Below are 9010 nucleotides of genomic sequence, written 5' to 3' on the forward strand. Positions count from 1 at the left end.
AGACAGGATGTCTAGAACTAAAGTGCCTTCTGCATTGTTTTGTAAGCGTTTTATTGTTTTACGACTTCCAAGATCTGCAAAGATATGAGAGCTATGTATTTCTCACACAGAGATGTTAAATCCTATTATACCATGACCCCCCATTAATATTCCAAAACATGCATGCTGATTGGTCAGCATGCACGTTGTAAATCGACTTATACTAATGGAAAAAGGTCCGGTTGCCCTGACTTTTTCCATTAGTATAAGTCTTTTTTAAAACACTGTCTCACTATGTTAAAGGAGTTTAACATAGCGAGACAGGTTTAAAAAAATCAACGGAAATCTCTGTTGTTTTTTTTAAAGCTGTCTCGCTATGTTAAACTCCTTTAACATAGCGAGACAGTGTGTAAAAAGCAACGGAGATCTTGCTTTCTCCGTTGCTTTTTTAAACCTGCCTCGCTTTGTTAAATGGGTTTAACATAGCGAGACAGCTTTAAAATAAGCAACAGAGATCTCTGTTGCTTATTTTAAAGCTGTCTCGCCATGTTAAACCCATTTTACATAGTGAACAGTTTGTAAAAGCAACGGAGATCTTGCTTTCTCCGTTGCTTTTTTCAAAACTGTCTCGCTATGTTAAATGGGTTTAACATAGCGAGACAGCTTTAAAATAAACAACGGAGATTCTCCGTTGGTTTTTTTAAAGCTGTCTCGCTATGTTAAACCCATTTAACATAGCAAAACAGTAAAAAGCAACAGAGATCTTGCTTTCTCTGTTGCTTTTGCCCACAGCTCTGATGTATTGCATAGGCATACGCATGCGCAGTACATCAGAACTGCCGCAGAATACCAGACAGCTGCGGAAGGGCAGCAAGGAGGCATTATACAATGCCATTATTTAAGAAAAGTAATTATTTTTTTTCTTAAATAATGTCATTGTATAATATAATAACCACTTCTGGGTGTGGGTAATGCTGGATTTACCCACGGTTGGCTTTGTTTGGCCACTCGGGCTTCGCCCTTGTGACCAAACCACACCAACCGTGGGTAGATGCAGCATTACCCACACCCAGGCGTGGGTTATTGCTATATTAGTTTCTGGTTTAGCCTGGGAACTGAAGGCAGGTGACAAAAAGTGATGTCATCCAGGCTAACCCAGCAGTCAAATGTGATATTAATTTAATAACTTTCTCAGAGAGAGAGAGAGAGAGACAGTGCATTTTGTATTTTGTCTTTGACCTGGAAACATCCACTCATCATCACATCTGCACTTGCTTGAAAGTAAGATTCAGAGCATAGTATCTCTTTTAAATATAGACAGGAATATAGTAAAGATTAGTTTAGATGTTTTCTGTATTTATTTGAGACTGTCCTGCAATGTTGTTTTAAAATATTTCCTGTGATTTTGAACTCTGAAGTTGCTGTGTTGATTTATTGAGTATTGTCTTGTTATTTTATTATTAAATATATTTAAACCTATCTTTGTGGCTATTTGTGAGACATATTTACTTGCATATGTATTTGGTGACACTGTACAGGCCACGCCAATAGCCTTGCTTGGTCCGACCTCTATTTGGATTGTTAGTACATTACACAGTTTGATTGGACACCCTTTGTTAAGGGCCTTACAGTAGTTGATAAAGAGTTGGCTGGTGGCAGAAGGGGGCATAGCATAGCTAGTAAACCTGTGCCAGCCTTTCCCAGGTGTGTGTGTGTGTGTATAACAATCAAATCTCAAAGTGTGTGTGTGTCAGTTACTTGGGCAGGGTCATGAAGAACTGGTTGGACAGAGAAGGTGTTGGAGGTTTTGGCTTGGCCACTCGGCTGAGATCTCAACCCTATAGCTCTGCCAGTGAGGAGTTTTATTGGGGATCTGGAGAAAGAGGGAGAAACCAGCCCCAGACTGATTGTGATCTCTGTGTGCTCTTAAGGGAAATTGTACTTTACTGTGTGTGTACTTGTAATCCTCCCACATTGCCGGCCATAGGCATAGGCCAACTAGGTGACCGCCTAGGGTGCCACTCTAGCAGGGATGCTTTTCCAGTATTTATTTGGTGTAGGTAGACCAGGATGGGTGCACCAGGTGGTGTGGTGGGGGGCGCTGTGGAGGTCTTTTACCTAGGGCACCAGTTGACCTAAGGCCACTCCTGTCCTCCCATTGTGTATCCCCCCTCACTGTTGCCAGTGCTGAGGATTGAGGCTCCTTGATTATTGCACCAATGCAGGGGCGGCACACTTTTAAAAATATTAGAACTGTTAACTTGAAAAGTTAACAAAATAAGATAATGTGAAATAACACGTATTTTCTAAAATAAAAAGAAGTATATAACTGTAAGTAATATCATTATTTATTAAATGCAATCTACCACCTTCTCTCCAAATCTTCAGAGAGGAGGGACAGAGCAAAAGTTTGAGACAAAAATGAGGGACAATGGAGATCTCGCTCTCTCTGTATGCTTACTGGCGGTACGTACCTACTTTAAGAGCCATTATAGCTATTTTATATCTACAGGTTGATGAACACTCATTCCTGAACGTGACACAGCTGTTGATGCTTACCTCATTCCCCCATGTGGAGATCACTAAAAATACTTCGTCTCCACTTTGAAGTGGAATGAGTATTTGAAAGTCACTTTTCAATTGAGGTATGCATTTTTTTTTTCCTGCTTCGTAAGATTTAGAATTGAGTTATATTACACAGTTGCAACAAACATACGGAAATGTCTAAAATAAAAATAAATAAATATTACACAGTTACAACAAACATACGGAAAGGTCTAAAATTAAGAAGGCTCTACTTATTTCACCAAACTTATGACTTTACTTTGTTGATTGTCAATATTTTAAAATTAAGCATAGTATAGCACGTTTCAAACTTTCGAGTTGCATCTTTTTAACTGACAGTTTCTAAGTCGGGATTTTTCACTACGCCGCCAGTAGATCACCCCTCCCACCACAGACATGGAGAGCTCACCCTGCTATCAGTAATAACTGTGTTTATATGTCAACAGACACATTGTGCTCTGTATTATTATTGTACTCTTCAACTGAGCAATAGCTTAAAACTTTAGAAGAAACCAATGAAGTTAACGGGTTTAAAAGATGGGGAAACCCAAGTACTAGATACTGTCGTTTTAAGGTTGCCAGGGCAACCGGATCTCTGTCAGAACGAGACCGATTGACGTCAATGCCTGCTAGAGATTGGCTTCCCATTCGTTTCCGGTGAGGCAGCAAGCCAAAGATTGTGTAGGAAAACACAGTAGAGGAGTGTTTCTAATTGTCGGTTAGTTCAGGAGCTTGGATTTTGGGGTAGAGGTGTTATTGGTAAGTGGTATTTGGAATTTTTTGTCGTTGTATTTATTTATATAAGTGCTTGTCTTTACTGCGTTAGAGCCGAAACTTGATGGCAATTGCTGTTTTCGTTTTGTTGTCATTGTGCATGTTCAAGATGGCGTCATTGGCAAAGGGGGTAAAGCCACTAGGCTGATTTATTGAGGATTGTAATTATCAGATGCATTTAAAACGTATTTTTGCTGGCCCATGATGTTATCCAGTTCAGTAGTATAGCAAGTCTTTTTTGGAGTCCAGTGTTTGTTTGTCCTGTGAGGACCAAGTGGGCAGTTTAAAGTATGTGGTTTTATATTGGGGTAATGCGGGCTGGGATTGATTTTTGAGATGTCATTTCACATATCCTTATTATTGTTAAGGACACTGAAGTTTATATACATTTATGTGCCTTAATGGCAAGGTTATATTGAGGAGATCCACAGTTATAATTGATAGCCTCTGATTGGCAGTGGTGTAGAACTTTTAGTGTTACCTGTCATATGAACTGTGGAATTATGCATGCATTTTGTTGACAATCAGAATCCCACCACCATTACACTTATTTGCAAGGCTCCATACAGTTTGATTGTCAGACTGACAATGGCAGCTCTGGATGTTAAGTGCCTGCCTCAGAATGACACAGCACGCAGCTGACATTGTAGGCAAAAACAGCTTGGATAGTACCTCCATGCTATACTTTTATTTGTTATTAGATACTAAATTGATATATTTATTGGTTTGTATTCCCAGATGAAGTGCTAAAGAGAACAAATGCAGATGATTGAGTCAAACAGTAAGCTTTACAAGGATGTTACAGGGGCTGTTTGTTTATTGATGCAGAAAGTTTTTACTCCATAATGTTTTTTACCTGTTCTGTAGTAGATAACATAGTTTTATTGATTTAGTCACATAACATTTAAAAATTTTATGTGCAGCTGGAGAAAATACTTGTAAACAGTTTTCTGGTGTGTTTTGTTAGAACATTTTGTAATGTTATATAATTTTTTCTCCTTTGAGTTGTAATGCAAAAGTTATAGTCAGTAATTGGACCACAACACTTTTAAAAATGTTGAAATGTGGATATCTTAAAGTTTACAAGGTAATGGGTTAATTCTTGTGTGTTTTTACTGCAAGTAAAAATAGCCACTGCTTGATTATAGTAATGAAGTGCTAATCCATTTTGTTTTTATGCTTCTGATATGTTATTTTATTACTGTGTTTTTTGAGAGTAGATAGTAATTGTGTATAAGTGGGTATCACTTTGTGCGTGCCTGTGTTGAATATATATCTTGTTTGGAAATCTTTTGTTGATCCTACTTTAAAAAAATATTTTCTCCATCAGAAACAGACTGGCCAGAAGGCTCTTGATTTCATGTCTATGTTGCTGTAAGTTATGTTCTACTAGTGGATTGGTTTATTTTCTGTTTACTTTTAATGAGATTAGGGCAGGAGTTTGTGTATCCTAGCTCCATAGCAGGTATTTTGTTTCCTGCTTGGGATGGGCTCGTTAGAACAAAAAACAGCAAAGTGGAAGACACGGCTATGAGTATCAACAACCAGGGAAATACTGTGCTAAAATATTTCTTTAATGTTTGGACTTATGAAAACACAGTTAAGCACTTTCATCCTTAGAGCATTCAGAAATACTTCAGAACTAACAAAATTGCAGTCTACCATTGAATGACATTCAAGATGACATGTGAACGGTCATTTAAGATCACACTAAAAAATGTTTATATGTCCAAAAATAAAGGAACTGGAGTTCCCAGTACTGTATCCTGGTTTCCCAAGGACCACCTCTGGTATTTATGGGAATATTACCCATTACAAAAGCTTGACACTGGAGATCATACAGGCACATTTTACAAACATTCTCGTATATGTATCTTTTTGTGATAAGAATGTCATGCGTTTTCTTGTAAATTCTCATCCTAAGTGTTTCAGTTTTTCCTGTGTAAAAAGAGGTGTATGGCAAACAGTTATTCATATGCTTAAGACCAGTAGTCCCACAATTAAAATATTTACTAGAAGCATATGGTTTGTTACGGACTGCAGTATTTTGCTGCCTTCCAATGTATACTCGCAGTGATGGCAAAACCCACACTTATATGTGGCCTGCTTGGTTGTTAGTTGTGGTGCTTTCCACCCCTTTTGTCAGCGTTGTGTCTCTTGGATGATCAACCACTTATAATATACAAAAATGTCCTGCCATTTCTGGAAAGTTTCTGATGAAGTCCTGACCACTCGTAAGGATGAAAGTGCTCAACTTTGTATTCATTAAATATTTTACTTTATTTCTGAGTGTTTGAACTTTTAGCACAACATTTCTCTAGTTGTTGGACCATTTTTTTAGCAATGACCCAGGCCCAGAGAGTGAGCATGCATGATGACAAAAAATACAGAGCAAAATTTCAGTAAGTGTACCTGACAGTGAGCATTTTTACCCCACCCCCCCAAAGCATCTTTGCTGTTTCTGTTAGTGGCAGATCCAGCCTTTACAATGAATGGTATTAAATGGATGCATAACATGGTATGTGTTGGCTATTTTGTCTCAATTAATTAAATGCACTTGTTTTATATGGTTGAGGTGTGTTTGTGGGCAGGAGTGAAAACTGTGGAGCTTGACATTCATTTGATAAGTAGCCATAAACATTGTAAGTTAATCACATTTATTGTACTATCAACTAATTTTAAAAGACACTTGGCTGTGTGATAACTATATAAAGAGTTTCTTTAAGACGTGCAGTTGCTGAGTGCTTCTTTTTGAGCAGAACTGAGTAGTGTGTTGCTATGTATGTTTGCATAATACAACTCTGCATGTTACAGAGAATATTCCATGTAGACTGTGGCTTCACTCTGTCCATACAGATGTAGAGCAAATGTTTGTGTGGGGTGAGTATTTGCATATTTTTTAAAGTACTGTGTACAGTGTATATTCTGTCAGTAAATTCATACTGCTGTTACATGAGAACTTGTTGGAGGAAACTTGGCATACTGACAGTCGCTGAAGGAGTTGACACAACGTTGGACGTTTTTCTGTCCTAGGTGAATACATGAATACACTAAGCCAAAAAAGGTGAAGTGTGAAATAGAAGCACAAGAAAATAAGAATTGCTAAGTCACAAATTGTGCAGGATTTGAACCCCTTACTTTTTAGGTGTGTAGCTCGAGATCTTTATATTATTGTCTTGTTTGTGGAATAGGGAGAGAGTGTAGCAGTATTGCTCAGCAAATAAGAAATGTGTATCTGAGGAAAGTAGCGTGTACTGAACCATGATGGTAAAAATGATACACTAGATCGCTGTGGTGTATTGTAAACTTAGTCTACTAATTTGTACACATTAAACCTGGCATCTTTTTATGTTTGAGAATCCATTCTGTAATAGGTATGAAAGGAAAAAGGCTGAAATGTGTAAATAGCTTTTAGAGGCAGTTGCAGTTTGCACCCTCCCCCATTTTGTGTATTTCGTTACAGTTTCATTTGTAGGAGCCTTTGCTTATAATTTGTTAGTATTCAGAAGAAGTGCACTTTTTTTTGCCTTTTTTTTTTTTTTTTAATTTGTATGCTTGCTTGGTTAACCCATGTTTATTAGACATGTAAGCTCTGACAGTAGTTAGATTCATTAACCCGTGTAGCCTGCCCTTTTACTGTACCCATTTGATGTGCTGTGGTTTAAAATCTTAATTTGTCTCGCACACAAATTGACTTGTGTATATCTAGGACATTCTTGCATTATTTTTTCTAAGAGCATTGTGTACATCACTGCCTTTTCTACATGTGTTTGAGGGGATCTTTTTATTACCCAGGGCTATCTTCTGCTAATGTGTTCCTTTGCACTTTTGCATGTTTTTCAAAAAGATGTGCTCCCGTTTTAGAGACTAAAGGACAACTGCGTTCTGAACACTGTATACAGAACATATTCTCCCCCTTGGAGAATGATCCATATGCTGCCTCACACTTGCACATGAAAAAAACTGCCTCTCATTCCTCTGGGCTTAACTTATTTGGCTTGGATGAATTCTCAAATTACTTCAAGAAAGTACAGTTGTGCAAGTTGAACTTAGCGTAACAGTAGATGTTCAAATAATCACTGCTGCAGTATCCTTAGCTATGTGGGGTTATATCCTGCTAAGAATACAACAGGCTGCCAGCTTCCAAAGCTTCAGGGCACCTTCCACACGCCCAAACTGTCAGCTTGAGCTGAGCTGACTAAAAGACAAGCTTGGGCGCAAAGCTCTTCAGAGCTTTCTGCCAGCAGAGAGAGGGAGGCTGAGCCCTGAAATGGCAATGCTAGGAAAAAGTCTACATCCTTGTAGAAAAAAAAAAGTGGAATGAAGGAAGGGAGTGGGTACTGCAGAACTGATCATTCAAACATCTGCTGTTGTGGTAAGTTTAACTTGTGTTCATCTTATTGATCAATGCTGCAGTAGTCTTCGCTGTATGAGTAGATTACTGTAGCCAAGTACATTTGGGAGGTGGAAGGAGAAGAGTCCAGGAGCCCCTGGAGAATGGTCCTAGCAAAGCTTGATCTGGGCTTAGAGAAGGAATCGAGCTTGTAGTGCTTTGTCAAAGTATGTACATGGGTCCAGGTAGCTTCTAGAATCCAGCCCTTTCCAAAAAGCCAGAGATCAAGCCAAGGCCTTGGTAAAGTGGATCTTGACCCTGCCTGAAATAGTTGTGGTGAGTATAAAAAGTTAATAGCCTTAGTCAACCATTTGGAAATGGTCTGTTTTGACACAGGTTGTCCCTTCTAATTAACAAGAAATTGACAGTCAATCTGAAAGATTTACTTCTGTAAAGATAGTACCTGAGTTGTCTGTGGACCTCCATAGTGGTATGGAATATCCTCTTCCCCCATTTCTAGGTTCAGGAAATAAAACTGGGAGATGACTAGTTTGGTTTTAAGTAAACTCGGATACTACTTTAAGCAAAGAAACCCTGTCCCTGTGGAAAATGAGATGATGTCTCAACATAGGAGTTTGCAACTCTGATACCCTTCTTTAGAAGTTCCCCGGATGTTGGTGGAAAGAGTAGAAAAGCATACAAATGCATTTTCTTTTTCTTGGACAGGAATCTGTTTCCAGGCCTTCTTGCTTGGAGTCTTAGAATAGAGTATTGTCAGTTGATTTGCCTCCTCTTGAGCAAATAATTCTACTTGATCTCCCCGCAGATGGAACAAATCTTTGAAGACACCCTGATCTAGTTTCCTTTAGTGAGAGCATGCCCTTTTCCTATTCAGCTTGTCTGCCACACAGCTTTGCTCTGACAGAATGTAGGATACCTGCAGACTGAGATTGTGCAGTGAAGTTATATCCCAAGCTAAAAAGGTTTCCCCTTGCTTGTTGATGTACCACATGACTGTAACAAGTTGAAGAGGTTCCAGGGACTGAAGGTGATTCGGAGAGTTAACACTTATCTCCTTGATATTTATGTGCTTGCGTCTGTCTTTTCATGTCCCACACCCCCTGCACTTTTTATCCCTTTTAAAACTGCTCCCCAAGCAAAGGCCAAAGCACTCTGGTGACTGACTGCTTTGGAGCAGCGCGGGAGAAGGGGAGACTTGGATTTAGTAATATCTGTTGTCTCCACTAAAAGGTTTCTTTTTCTGACAATCCCCAGCACTGGGATTTGAAAAGATTAAAAAGTGTTAATTTTAGGACTAGAGAGATTTCGGATACCACTGTATCTTTTTTATGATACCCC

At 38.7% G+C, this 9010-nt stretch overlaps 1 protein-coding gene across 1 annotated transcript in view; it reads left to right on the top strand.

The window, feature by feature from the left end:
- The first annotated feature begins 3168 nt into the window (after positions 1 to 3168).
- Positions 3169 to 9010, top strand: part of PRKAR1A (protein kinase cAMP-dependent type I regulatory subunit alpha) — a 1144729-nt gene continuing 1138887 nt past the window's right edge. Inside the window, exon 1 of the mRNA XM_044085123.1 lies at positions 3169 to 3303. The gene's annotated coding sequence lies outside the window, so the exon portion shown is untranslated. The remainder of the gene's footprint in view (positions 3304 to 9010) is intronic.

The sequence above is a fragment of the Protopterus annectens genome, chromosome 10.part0 (genome assembly GCF_019279795.1).
Source record: "Protopterus annectens isolate FY-2018-M chromosome 10.part0, PAN1.0, whole genome shotgun sequence".
Taxonomy (NCBI): Eukaryota; Metazoa; Chordata; order Ceratodontiformes; family Protopteridae; genus Protopterus; species Protopterus annectens.